We start from the raw sequence: 13,366 nt of genomic DNA, 5'->3' as shown, positions 1-13,366 counted from the left end.
GGATTTTCTTATATCTGTATCTCATAAGGCCTTGCACATTGTCTGGTAAATAATAGGGTCTCCATAATTTCTAAATAAATGACATGATACCATTTAAATTCTTATTCTTAAAGATGGATACATTTATTAACTCAAAATCATTATCACCCACAATTTATGTTTGGTGGTTCAGAAAGGAGTATTTACAAGAAAAGAAAAACCATTCACTCTTAAAAGGTTTGTTTACAAAAACTGTGTTTAACAATGGAAAGATTAGTTCAGATAGATTTTAACTAACAGCTAAGATTTTGTAATTTTTATGTTTTAATAGAATTCTGTAAAATAATTTAATTTATGTGGATATGAATAATACAATGTATTGTCTAGACTCTGATTTCAATCATCAACCCCCAAAGAAGGAGAGATTCTTACATCTTTGTTTCTAATAACAGGACTTCATTATCCCTTATGGGATAGAAACCAGACAGAATAGATTAAAAACTGACTTGGATCTTTTTAAAAGAAATCTACATGGTTATAGATATTGTGTTTTTCCATTTTATGCATCTTGCTCATCCTTGGTCCCTGTGGGCAACAGAAATAAAAGGTCAGGTTACTGTCGACTGTGAGAAAGACTGTTTCAGAGACGCTTCCAGCTGAGATCTCCCAGGAGATGTCACACCTTGACATGTGGAGTCAGGACCATGGAGAGGTCTTAAAGATTCATATGAAAATATGCCGTTTGATTTTATGCATGAAGATATAATGGTTGTTAAAGTATGCATGTGTTAATGTATATGAAAACAAACAAATATGAGTGTATGTATTATGTGTATATATTTGTATATTGTATTAATTTTACTTGTGCTGTGGTTCTGTTTATGTACATCTGTTATATTCATGTGTGTTGTATGTGTGTATTGCATGTATACATGTTTATTTGTATATGTATGTAAATATAGGGTATGTATATATAAGAGAGACACAATTCTGTTTTTTTTCCTATGTATATACTCAGGAAGTGAAAGAGAAAATGTGTCATTTTCTGTGTGGAATACAGCCTCAAATTAAATACATTAAAAACAACCTTTCCTAAGCTGTCAGAGAAAATGTTGAAGTATTTTCAAAAAGGGAAGGAAATCTCTCGGGCAACCATATCTATATTTGCATTCCTTGTTCCAGAATAAAGACAAAAAGAAACCTAAACAAATCCATGCCACACACCCCTGACAGAGTTGTATTTTCAGAAGTGCTGGTTGGTAGCACCTCCGTGATGTGCCTGTCTGTGACATTTTAAGATCACAAATTACTGCGAGGAAACACTCTTTCTTTTCATATTTACACTTAAAAAAGACTTTCCTTCTTAATGGTTAATTAGGTCACTAATCAAAAGAAGCTCTTAAGAGGAAAATGAAATGTTGACATTTTGCAATTATTTGCTACTGTGAATAATACATAAACATATTACTTATGGAGAAAGTAGCTTGCAACCCCTTTTTCTTCCATGAAAACTCATGCTTAAAACAAAATCCTTGTGCATTGGGTCACAGACTGCAACATGACTTCCTTCCCTGCTGGCATTCATTTTGGGTTCCCTATATGTCATTACATTGTGCTTTTGCAAAATAAAAATTCGTGGCTAAAGTGTTCATGTGTGCGAGTGTTTTTTTCTTGTCTTCTTTCAATTACATCATGAACATTAGCTCACTCACACATCATTAAATATTTGAAGTAAGACTTTCTTTAGAATTCAGTTTAACCAGAAATAGACAAATATTTTAATATTTCTCACAGTCCAATCCTGCAGCAAGCACTTTCTGAATACTTGGTTGTTATCAGGATTGTGACAAGAGTGGTTAACCTCAGTGACTAGGATATAATTTCAACCCTTTAAGAATTGAGGAAGAGGGGACAGCACTGGGACATAGTGGGTTAAGCTGCCGCCTTCACATCCCATATGGGATTTGAGTCCCAGCTGCTCCACTTCCACTTCAGTTCTCTGCTATGGCCTGGGAAAGCAGTGGAAGATGGCCCAAGTCCTTGGGCCCCTGCACCCATGTGGGAGACCCCGAAAAAGCTCTTGGCACCTGGCTTTGGATCAGTGCAGCTCCAGTCGTTGTGGCCAATTGGGGAGTGAACCAGCAGATGGTAGACCTCTCTCTCTCTCTCCGCCTGTCTTTCTGTCTCTGTGTAACTCCGACTTTCAAATAAATAAATAAATCTTTAAAAACAAAAAAAAGAATTGAGGAAGAGATAACCCAGTCATGTTCAAAGATTATCACAGAAGAGTACAATGGAATATTTTTTCAGCCTGTATAAGATGAAAATCCTGCAAGATGCAGCAGCATGGATGAACCTTGAAGACACTGTGCTAAATAAAGTAAGTTAATCACAGAAGTAAAAATACCACATGATTCTTCTTATTGGAAGTATCTAAAACAGTCAAACTCATAGAGTTAGAAAGTAGCATAGTTGTTAGCAGACCCTGCAGAATGGATCAATGACCATAAACTTTCTGTTATCTATTATGAATAAGCTCTAGTGATCAGCTGTACAGCAATGCATTTGTAGTTAACAATACTATATTGTGTACTCAGAATTTGCTGAGAGTGTATGTGTTAAATTTTCAGTAATGTAATATAATACCTAACATAGATTACTTACACAGAAAGGGTGTAAATTTTGACTCAAGATTTTGTAGTTCACAGTGCAAGACTAGGTGGGCAATACTGGTTTAGCTCTTTGGTGAGGCCAGAGAATGGCAATGACAGAGGACACATGAAGGAACAATCACTTGTGAGCCAGAAATCACAGAGAATGGTTGGGCCTGAATAGACTTATATAACCAGCCCTCTGGCAAGAATTGCATTGCAAAGTCACGCCCCCATTGACATAAACACCTCCCAAGAAGCCCACCTTCTAAACAGCATAATAGTTTAGAACTTCTATCTTTATTGTGCCACCAACTCATGCCTTAGGTATTTAAGTATCTGCATGAGTTGGAGAACCAAATTCTGTTCAAATCATAACAGGGTGGGGACTGGCATTGTGATGCATTGCATTAAGCTGCCACCTGCAATACTGGCGGCCCATATGTGTTCTGGTTTAAATACTGGCTGCTCCACTTCTGATTGAGTTTCTTACTAAAGTGCCTGGGAAAACAGTGGAAGACAGCTCAGAAGGCTGGGCTCTTTCCACCAATGTGGGAGGTTGGATGGAGTTTCAGATTGCTAGATTTGGCTTGGCTAAACCCTGGAGGTTGCTGCCATTTAGGGAGTGAAGCATAAGATTCTCTCTCTCTCTCTCTCTCTTTCTGTCTCTCAATCTCCCTCTCCATCTGTTTTTCTGCTTTTCAAACGAGTCTTTAAAAATCCACAGCAAGGTAGAATTCATGTTAAATACCCTATTTAAAAATTTTTGAAGTTACAATTATAATTTTGTTTTGCTTCTGCATTTCAAATGATCTTTTCTTCCATGTCAGGTTCATCATCTAAGTCCGTTGTCAAAATCCTCCTCCTCCTCCATATTCAATCATCCAAAATCTTAATTTCAGGCATACTTTTCTCTAAACTCAACATTCCATCATTGCAACTCAGTCTTCCACATCACTAGACATTAGGAGACAGATAGTATATTGCAAATTCAGTGTATTTCTCACCATCTCCACCATTATCCAGCTAAATCTAACCATCAATATTTTTCTCCTGGATTGCTATGTACTGATTCCAATTTTGTTTCCTTGTTTTTTCAATAATCTTTTAAAAGTGCAAATCTGGTCTAGCCAATCTCTTCAATAAAAGGAAGTGAAGAATACTTTCTTTATATCAATTTATTCAAGATATATGTATTTTTTTATTTCAAGATATATGTATTATCTTCACCATAGTCTAGGCTGAATTGAATTTAGGTGAAAAATTGACTAGCCATTTGATAGAGCTCAAGTTTCATCAGAAAACGTGTTGCCAAAACTTTTATTTCCTAATAGTATTTGGATTAGTTACCAAGAGCTATTGTAATTAAACTTACAAACTGAGTAGCTTAAAATCCAGTAAGTTATTTACTCACAGTTTTGTAGTCCAGCAGTCTAAAATCAACATGTCAGCAGAGTATGCCCTCTGAAGCCTTGACTCCCTCTTCTTCCTAACTTCTGGTGAAATGTCAGAAATCTTTGACATTCCTTGATTCGGAGTAGCATACTCTCATCTCAACTACAATCAGCAGACTGCCTTCTTCGTTGTGAGACTGTGTCTCTGGGCCTCTTATTTTAAAGACATTATTAGATAGAGAGCCTCACCATAACCTAACTTCTCCTAACTAAAATGGTATTATCTACAAAGACTATTTGCAAATAAGATCACATTATCAACTTCCAAGTAGACATCAATTTTGAGAGACACTATTTAACCAGTTACAATAATGATTGAATCTTAAGAGAGACAATATATTCATAAACATGAGCTCATTCAAACTTTCAATGATTTGGTATCATCCTCTTCAAAAGTATTGTCCCAGTTGCCATGGTTTCCTCATTGAGCAGTCATGAACAGTCAGGTGAACATTTAGATGAAACATGATTGCATATTGCAAGTGTCCATAGACATATACCAAATACATCAATTATATAGAATGCATGTAGATATATATAAAATTTGAAAAATGTTATTAGATTCATATATAACAAATGCTATGTGTAAAATTTGGATTATAAAATATAATCTCAAATTTTTCATTCAATTTCTAGTGTATTGTCAAATATATATGTTTTTTATTTAGAAATGTTTTGAACATTATCTTTTATACTCTTTTAGAGATTGAACAATAAACCTGGAGAATAATTATGTGTCCAGATTTGTTCAGCTCATTGGCTGAAGCATTAGAACCCTGTTTTTATTCTCAAGTGAATATACAAGATATCACATGATTTCAGTGGCTCATAACCCTCAGCCTCTTTCTTGTAGACATTTTGCTATGAGTAGTGCCTTGATAACAGAGGAAGCCGAAAAACCCTGAGGTTAAAAGGTGGTTTGAATTCAGTTGAGAAATTGATAAGTCATTTGGTATCGTTCATGTTTCTTAATCTTTCCAAGATTTAGTTTCCCTGGCTATAAATTAGAATGATAATATTTATGCATTGAATTAATGTAAATATTATTTGGTGAAAGAGAGGAAATAATTTTTTCTGGACTTATTAATTATATATACATATAATAAGTGAAATTAACTATCTGTCTATACATACATACATACACACATACATATATATACGTACACACAGAGAGAGAATAGCATGCAAAACCATACTCTGCAAAGGAGAAATGCTGATGCTGTGGCCAAAATAGCACAGAAATGATAGTGCTTTTTGAAAGAAAACTTTCCCCAGTAGCTTAATAGAAATAAGTATTATCTGACCCTACAAGGTTCTTTCCTTATGCTATCTCATAAAACTCTTTTAACAGCAGTAGATAATAAAGATCCAGGTTTTATGAATGAGAAAATTAAGGATCAAAACATTAAAGAAAGTTGCCCAAAGACACCAAATTAATATATGCTAAAGATGGATTTCAAGTAGATATCTGTCTAAAGGCAAAGGTTAGAATCTGTCTTGGAGCTGATATGCCCAGGCTGTGAACTATTTAGGGATGCAGAAACTAGAATGGGAGTGTTGGTCAGAATAGTTATTTAGAAAGCTCTTTTGACACCCAGGCTCTGATGGACATGTCGGTAAATGCATGCTTCTGTACCTGGCAGTTTCCGGACACCTTCCAAGCTCTCATCCTGCCTCAGCTCTGCCTCCTGGGATGACTGCTTGATTAATGAGCTCCCATTCATAAAGCCTTCTGATGAGGAATGCATGCCATGGCTGTAAGTGGTAAGTCATATCATTGTTTGGATTGGCATTGAGACATGCCGGCAAAATCTCTATCCCTGTGGCTAGGGAAATGGAGGGATAATACAATCAAATCTGTGGATTCAGACTCTGCAAGTCTGTAGGCTTATCGTAGGGGGCCACTTTGAGTACAAGTCAGTTGGATTCCTGGCTGGATGTTATATGTTCCAGTTCCCTATGTTTATTAAGTATTTTCAAGATTATATCTTAACCTAATCCCTTACAAGCTTTTGGAATTCATTCTCGTTTAGCTCACACATGAATGAAACACACAAGTTAAAGAAAATGCCAGTGGATTGTGTTTTTTTTTTCCTGAATGTTTTGATTTCATGCTGCATCTAGGTAGAAAGGATAAATTTGAAACATCTTTGACAGAGAGGAAAAAATATAAAAATGCAGGCATAACTTATGTGTAAACCTCAGCAAAACTTACAAAGGTACATTGTTGCTGGGTATTGGAGATCTGGGTTTATAACTGAGTGGGTACCTATGTTTTTGTTTGCCAATACATTTGAAATCTCTGATAGTGTGTCTATATAAGTGTAAGAAAAAGGACTGATTTAAAAATGGCTTAATCAATGGTTTTTCTTTTCATTTTATAAATTTTTAAAAATTATTTATTTTAAAGATGGAGAGAGGGAGACACAGAAGCACGCACACACACACAGGCACACACACACAGATACTGGTTCACTCCCCAAATTGCCAAAATAACTGAGCCTGGACCAGGCAGAAACAGGGAGTCTGGAACTCCATCCAGGTCTCTCATGTGTGTGGCAGGGGCCAAAGCACTTGGCCATTTCCCATTACTTTCCCAGGCACACTAGCAGAGGGCTGGATTAGATGTGGAACAGTGGGGAGTTGACTAGGTGTCCATATGGGATGCTGGCCTTACAGGTGATGACCTAACATGCTAGGCCATGATGATGGCTCCTATTTTCTTGGTTTTCATTGGGTATTAACTAACCTTTTCCTTGAGAAATAAACTTCCCTTTAAAGTATAATGAGCACAATCCATATGAAAGTTGGTTTATTGGCCCTCCCAAGTTTATGTTTCTATGAGTCAATATTTTTAATTGTGTAGGAGGTTTTCAACACCCTCATATATGTTCAAAGCATACTGTTTCCAAAGAATAGCTAAGAGTACTTTTACAAAATGTACCATGCTAGCTGGCTTTTCAGATCTATATTGAAAATTTGTTCATTTATTAATTAATTTAACAAATAATTTTAGAGCAAGTCTTTTAAATGAAATGTGGAAATAGGAATAGAGAGTCTGTAGGAGTTAAAGAAAAAAAACAGGGTTTCCTTAGAGCTTTATGGTAATGTGTAGGCATGTTTTCACTCAGTTGTCTCAGACTGCAAGAAACAGGTGCCACATAAGTAGAGATCACAAAACAAATACTTAAGTATGTTTAAATGATTCACTAATGCCAATGGTTTGGTAGTTTAGTTTTTTTTTCTTGAGTACCACCTATTTCACTGTCTGAAAAGCTATCATAAGCCAATTATTATCTGTTTAATCTTTTTTTTTTATTTGACAGGTAGAGTTATAGAGAGTGAGAGAGAGAGACAGAGAGAAAGGTCTTCCCTCCGTTGGCTCACTCCCCAAATGGCTGCCACAGCCGGCGATGCGCCGATCCAAAGCCAGGATCCAGGTGCTTCCTCCTGGTCTCCCATGAGGATGCAGGTGCCCAAGCACCTGGGCCATCCTCCACTGCCCTCCTGGGCCACAGCAAAGAGCTGGACTGGAAGAGGAGCAGCTGGGACTAGAACCCGGCGCCCATATGGGATGCTGGTGCCTCAGACAGAGGATTAACCAAGTGAGTCACAGGGCTGGCCCCTATCTGTTTAATCTTAAAGAGGACTTGTCTGATATGATAATTTTCATTTCAGAGAATATGCTCTTCTGAACAAAGTAAACAAGGACTAAGCTTCTTTCACCACACCAAACCATGGAAACACATGCACACAGACATATATATAATAACCATGAAGATATTTAGAGCCTTGTCAAAAATACACAATGCTTAGTAAAGGAAAGAAAAGTAGAATCTCATTGGAGCAGCCTATTGGACACCATCCTGATCAAGTGATCAAGTGAGCACCATGAGTCAGAGGACAAAACCACAGTATGCACATCAGCAAGAATGCACTGGGAAATGGCCAGCAGGACTATCTCCCTGTGATAGTCCCGCAAAGAATACATAACCTGAAAATAATTGCATGGAAACATCAAGGCAAAAAAAAATTGGTAGTCATTCTACACAATGTCTGGCCTATAAACTTTAAAGGTGTCAAGGCCATGAAAGTCAAGGAAAGGCTTTCATGGAGCCATTTCAGACTGAATATGCCTTAAAAAGATATGGCATCTAACTGGAAGTCTGAACTGATTCCTTGTATTAAGGATATTTGTGGAGAAATTTTAAAAACTTTGCTGGAGTCTGAGAAGTAGGTGATAGAAATACAGCAATGTTAATCTGGTTTTGATGGTTGTATTGTATCATATATGATAAAGGTTGGCAAACATTTTCTGGAAAATCTTTGAAGGCCATATAGCATTTGTCACAAACTATTTCTACCATTGTAGCATGCAAAGAGTCATATGCAATATATAAACAAATAAATATACTTGTGTTCCAACAAATCCTTACTTACAAAAAACAAGCAGTAGGTAGCATTTTACCTGTGAGTCATAGGTTACTGACTCCTATTGTAGAAAAATGCTGTTTTAACAGGAAACATATACTAAGGTCTGTAAGGGTGTTAGGGCATCAGATAACTTACCATTAACTGGATTAGGACAAGATTTTGAACTCTGCTTGCAACAATTTCTTTAAAAAGACTTATTTATTAAAAAATTATGTATCTAACAATAGGATATCCTTAAATATGACAAGTCTTGGAAAGTTTAAGTGTATTGATTGATTTATTACGTAGATCTAGTGAAGTTGATAGTACTACTGTAAAAATTGACTAATAGTGGCTAAATACAACTGTTTCATGCAATTGAGAGTGAAAATTGCAGTATTAAATAACTTTTAATAAATGAAGCACTTTTAAATAGGCATTTGAATATTTCAGGGATATCATTAAAATATTACATTCAATCATTCAGGTTGGGTAAGATATTTTATTTGACTCTCTTCTGTCCAGTGGGGGGAAAATAAGGAATTCAGATAAAATTCAGATTTATCTATATCTGTGTAATCACTTTACTTTTTGTAGTTCAGCCCTTATTCTGAATGTTGGTATAGCACAACATTCAAGCTTGGTGAATCCAGTAACTCCTTACCTAATCACTCGAGGTTTCAGCTTCCTCAGCTATGAAATTCAATTACAGTGTGTATGTAAACTAAATGGTCACTTTTCTTCCTGGTATATAATATAGTCCCATTTAAAGTTAACTTTCCATATATCTTTATTCTATAAAATCATCTAATTTTATGCTATCAGTATTAATGCACTAACAATGCTATAGATTTTTTTAAAAAAAAGATTTATTTATTTATTTGAAAGTCAACGTTTTAAAGAGGGAAAGATAGAGAGATAGAGATAGAGAAAGAGAGAGAGAGAGAGAGAGAGAGAGAGAGAGATTTTCCATTTGCTGTTTTACTCCCGAGATGGCTGAAATGTCCAGGGCAAGTCCAGGCTAAAGCCAGGAGTTAAGAGTTTCATCAAGGTCTCCCATTTGGATGGCAGGGGCCCAAACTCTTGGATTATCTTCCCCTTATTTTCCCAGGCTATTCACAGGGGGCTGTGTCAGAAGTGCAGCAGCCAGGACATGAACGAGCACCCATATGGGATGCCAGTGTCACAGGTGGGGGCTATACCTGCTATGCTACATTATTGGCTCCATGCTATAGATCTGTTGAGCAAAGCAACTTGATTTCACTTTGTGGCAATCTAAATGATATAAATATACAGCTAATATTGAAGTGGATAATTAGCAAATATTTGATGACAGAATGATGCAATGAATTTCTTGCAAATTTTATTTCTTTGGCCCAATCAATATGTATCTCTTTCCTTTTTTTGTTGTCTTTATCATATCATGTGTATTTGACCACTTCAGGAAAGTACTGGATGGGCAGAATAGATTCATGTTATTTTAATGCATTAACTTTTTTGTGTCATAGGTCATAGGATTCAGCATAATAATGAAATCACAGTCTCTGAGGGAAGAGAACATGGACATAGTACATTCAAAAACATAAATAAAAGTGCGCGAGCCTGGGTTGACCCATGAAAACTGGCAAAATCTGGGACTCTGGACATCATTCCTGGAAAAAAAAAAAAAACACAAAAGCATAAAATCAAATGTATTCAGTTTGTCTGAGATTCCTCACTTAATAATGATTTCAGTTCTGTTAAGCCTCATTATTGGAATAGTAAAGAGACATAAATTCTGTGGATCATCATGAGAAGCAAGATACAATGCATGAGGGGTTTTCAAAAAGTTCATGGAAAATGTGCATTATGAAAACTGTGCATGGATTACAAAATTTATAGAAACTCAGCTTTTTAAAAGGATTTATTTACTTATTTGAAGTCAGTTCCTTCTGCTGGTTCACTCCTCAAATGACTGCAATAGCCAGGGATGGGCCGTGTCAAAGCTACGACCCAGGAGCTTCATCAGGGTCTCCCACGTGGGTGGCAGGGGCCCAAGCACTTGGGTCATCTTCTGGTGTTTTTCCCAGGCCATTAACAGGGAGCTAGATGGAAAGTGGAGCAGCTGGGACACGAATTGAAGCCCATATGGGATGTCAGCATTTTCGACAGCAACTTTACCAGCTATGCCCCTAAAAACTTAACTTGTAATTCCATGTTTGACAAACTCTTTTACATACTCTCATATATGAAAATACATTCTTAAATATTAAAATGCTAGAAATAAATGCCAATTTTATGCCATAATATAGTAACATACTAATTTGAAACTATCTTCAGGAGAGTGCTTTTAATAGTTTTTTTAGCTACTACATATTATTTGTATTTCCTGTGTACTTGAGGGTAGGAATACGTAGCTATAAATTGTTAGAAAACATGCCAGATCTAGAATTTAGAGATTTGGAATTATGTTGCAACCCTTGCAGATAATTATATAACATCGGACAAGTTGCTCAAGATCTCTGAGACTATGTCCCTGTCAACGGTTTTCCCAGGCAATAATTTTCTACCTCCTGTATGTTTATTTCTAGTGATTCCATTATCTTTTTTTTATTTTTTAAATATTTATTTATTTATTTATTTGAAAGGCAAAGGCAGAGATAGAGAGAGAAAGAGGTCTTCCATCTGCTGGCTCACTCTGTAGATGGCCACAACGGCTGGAACTGTGACGATCCAAAGCCAGGAGCCAAGAGCTTCTTCTGGGACTCCTACGTGGGTGCAGGTTCCCAAGGACTTGGACCATCTTTGACTGCTTTCCCAGGCCATAGAAAAGAGCTGGATAGGAAGTGGAGCAGCCAGGACCTGAACTGGTGCCCATATGAAATGCTGGCATTGCAGGTGGCAGCTTTACCCATTATGTCACAGCACAGGTCTCCAAGATCTTTTAATCTTCTGTTTTCAGATAATTTTTTTGAAGAATTTATTTATTTATTTGAGAGGTAGAGTTACAGACAGTGAGAGGGAGAGACAGAGAGAAAGAACTTCCTTCCATTGGTTCACTCCCCAAATGGCTGCAACGCCCAGAACTGCACCAATCCTAAGCCAGGAACCAGGTGCTTCTTCCTGGTCTCCCATTCAGGTGCAGGGGCCCAAGGACTTGGGCTGTCTTCTACCGCTTTCCCAGGCCACAGCAAACAGCTGGATTGGAAGAGGAGCAGCCAGGACTAGAACCGGTGCCCATATGGGATGCCGGCACTACAGGCAGAGGATTAACCTACTATGCCAAAGCACCAGCCCCCCAGATCAGTTTTTAGCAAAAGTAACTGAAGAAATGACTTAGAGTAAAAGATTGAAACTTAAGGGAGGAGAAATTTGAAAATGAATTGTTTTCCTAAGTACAAATTATACAATTATAGGTCATCAAAAATGAGTTTCCACCTTACTTCTCTCAAGCATTCGAAAATATTCATCACCAGAACAGTGGCAATAACTCCACAATAGCATCTGCCCTGGGAAGGAGGGGGAAAAGAGGGAGAGAAGTAGAGAAATGAGTCATTCTTAATGATTTTGCTAAAGAAATTTTTAAAATACAGTGGGACAGAGCAAGGTGGGGAGATATTTCTTTGGTGGGAAAGTTTTCAGTGATCTAGAAAAAGACACATTTGGAACTCCACTAATAGCCATTAACAGAAAGGAAAAACTTCTCAGCTGATATTAAAATCTAGACAGTGAACAACAGTAAAACATACAACCACATGCATAAATATAATTACTAAACAAAAGCCATATACTGAAAGGCTTATAACATACTGCGGATAACATTAGGAGCTCTGAGATGACTCCCCTTCTGAGCAAATTCATGAACCTGTTGAGAAGAGAAGGATGGGGAGCGATGCTCTGAATCACTGAGGAAGGTCAAGACCTCGTGCTCCTGGCTTGGCTTGATTCTGCCTGCTCTGACCTTCTTGTGGTTCAGGCACACCCCGCAGATGTGGATTATCCCAGAGTTGTCTCACGCATGCACCTTCAGCCAAATCCAGCTCTCTCAAGCACCAGAGACCCCAAGGACCACCCTACACACATCAGCTGGACAGCATGTGCCTTATTTCCATACACTCTTATTAGTCCTACTTCTGGGCAAGAAGCTTGGTTACGGGAGAAAGGTCAAGCTTGAGGAGAGACCAGAAACAAGTGCTGATTACCCACTTGTTGCCTTTCCTTTGACACTGTCTTGTTTCTCTGACCACAGCCTTTTTCTGCCAGATACATTTCATTTCCTACATGACTTCATCTGGATGGGCATTTCAAGCTGTGATTTCTAAGTTTGATCTCCTGTCGTAGACCCTGTTGTCACTAACAAAGAAGCTTTAAAGTTCAAAGTGAGTTAGAATGAACACTGTCTTAAAAGTTTGTTTCTTTCTGATCCTTCTCTGCTGTTGGTTGTTTCAAAGAATGTCAAATTTTCGTACATTGTGTTGCAAATATTTCCAATGGGCATTCTTTAAAACTTGCTCAGGAAACCAGTATTCCAGCTCAAAGATTTATGGTGAAACCCCTTGTTGCTGCTGTGAAAAACTGGTTCTGTACTCAAAATTACAGCAGCCACAATTCTCCCAGATGGCTCCCATCTCATTGTTCTTGTCCTCAGCTAGTGACTGAGGTGATCTGATTGTTTTCAAATTATTTGAAGTAACAATTGGATTCTGCTACCCACATGCTGTGTGTTCCCTACCCCACTTAGACAACAAAATGACCCTAAGATGCGTTTGTATGCCCTCTCTATTCAATCCTAAGCATGCCTTTACAGCAAAGGAAACAATTAAATCTTTAACAAAGCATACATATTCACCAGCTCTTACACTTCCAGAATTCTAACCACAATCTATTCTT

This window comes from Oryctolagus cuniculus, chromosome 10, assembly GCF_051225735.1.
Source record: "Oryctolagus cuniculus isolate XC-2025 breed Fujian yellow rabbit chromosome 10, ASM5122573v1, whole genome shotgun sequence".
In the NCBI taxonomy this organism is placed as follows: domain Eukaryota; kingdom Metazoa; phylum Chordata; class Mammalia; order Lagomorpha; family Leporidae; genus Oryctolagus; species Oryctolagus cuniculus.
The sequence above is the reverse complement of the archived record's forward strand: the minus strand, read 5'-3'. Positions refer to the sequence as shown.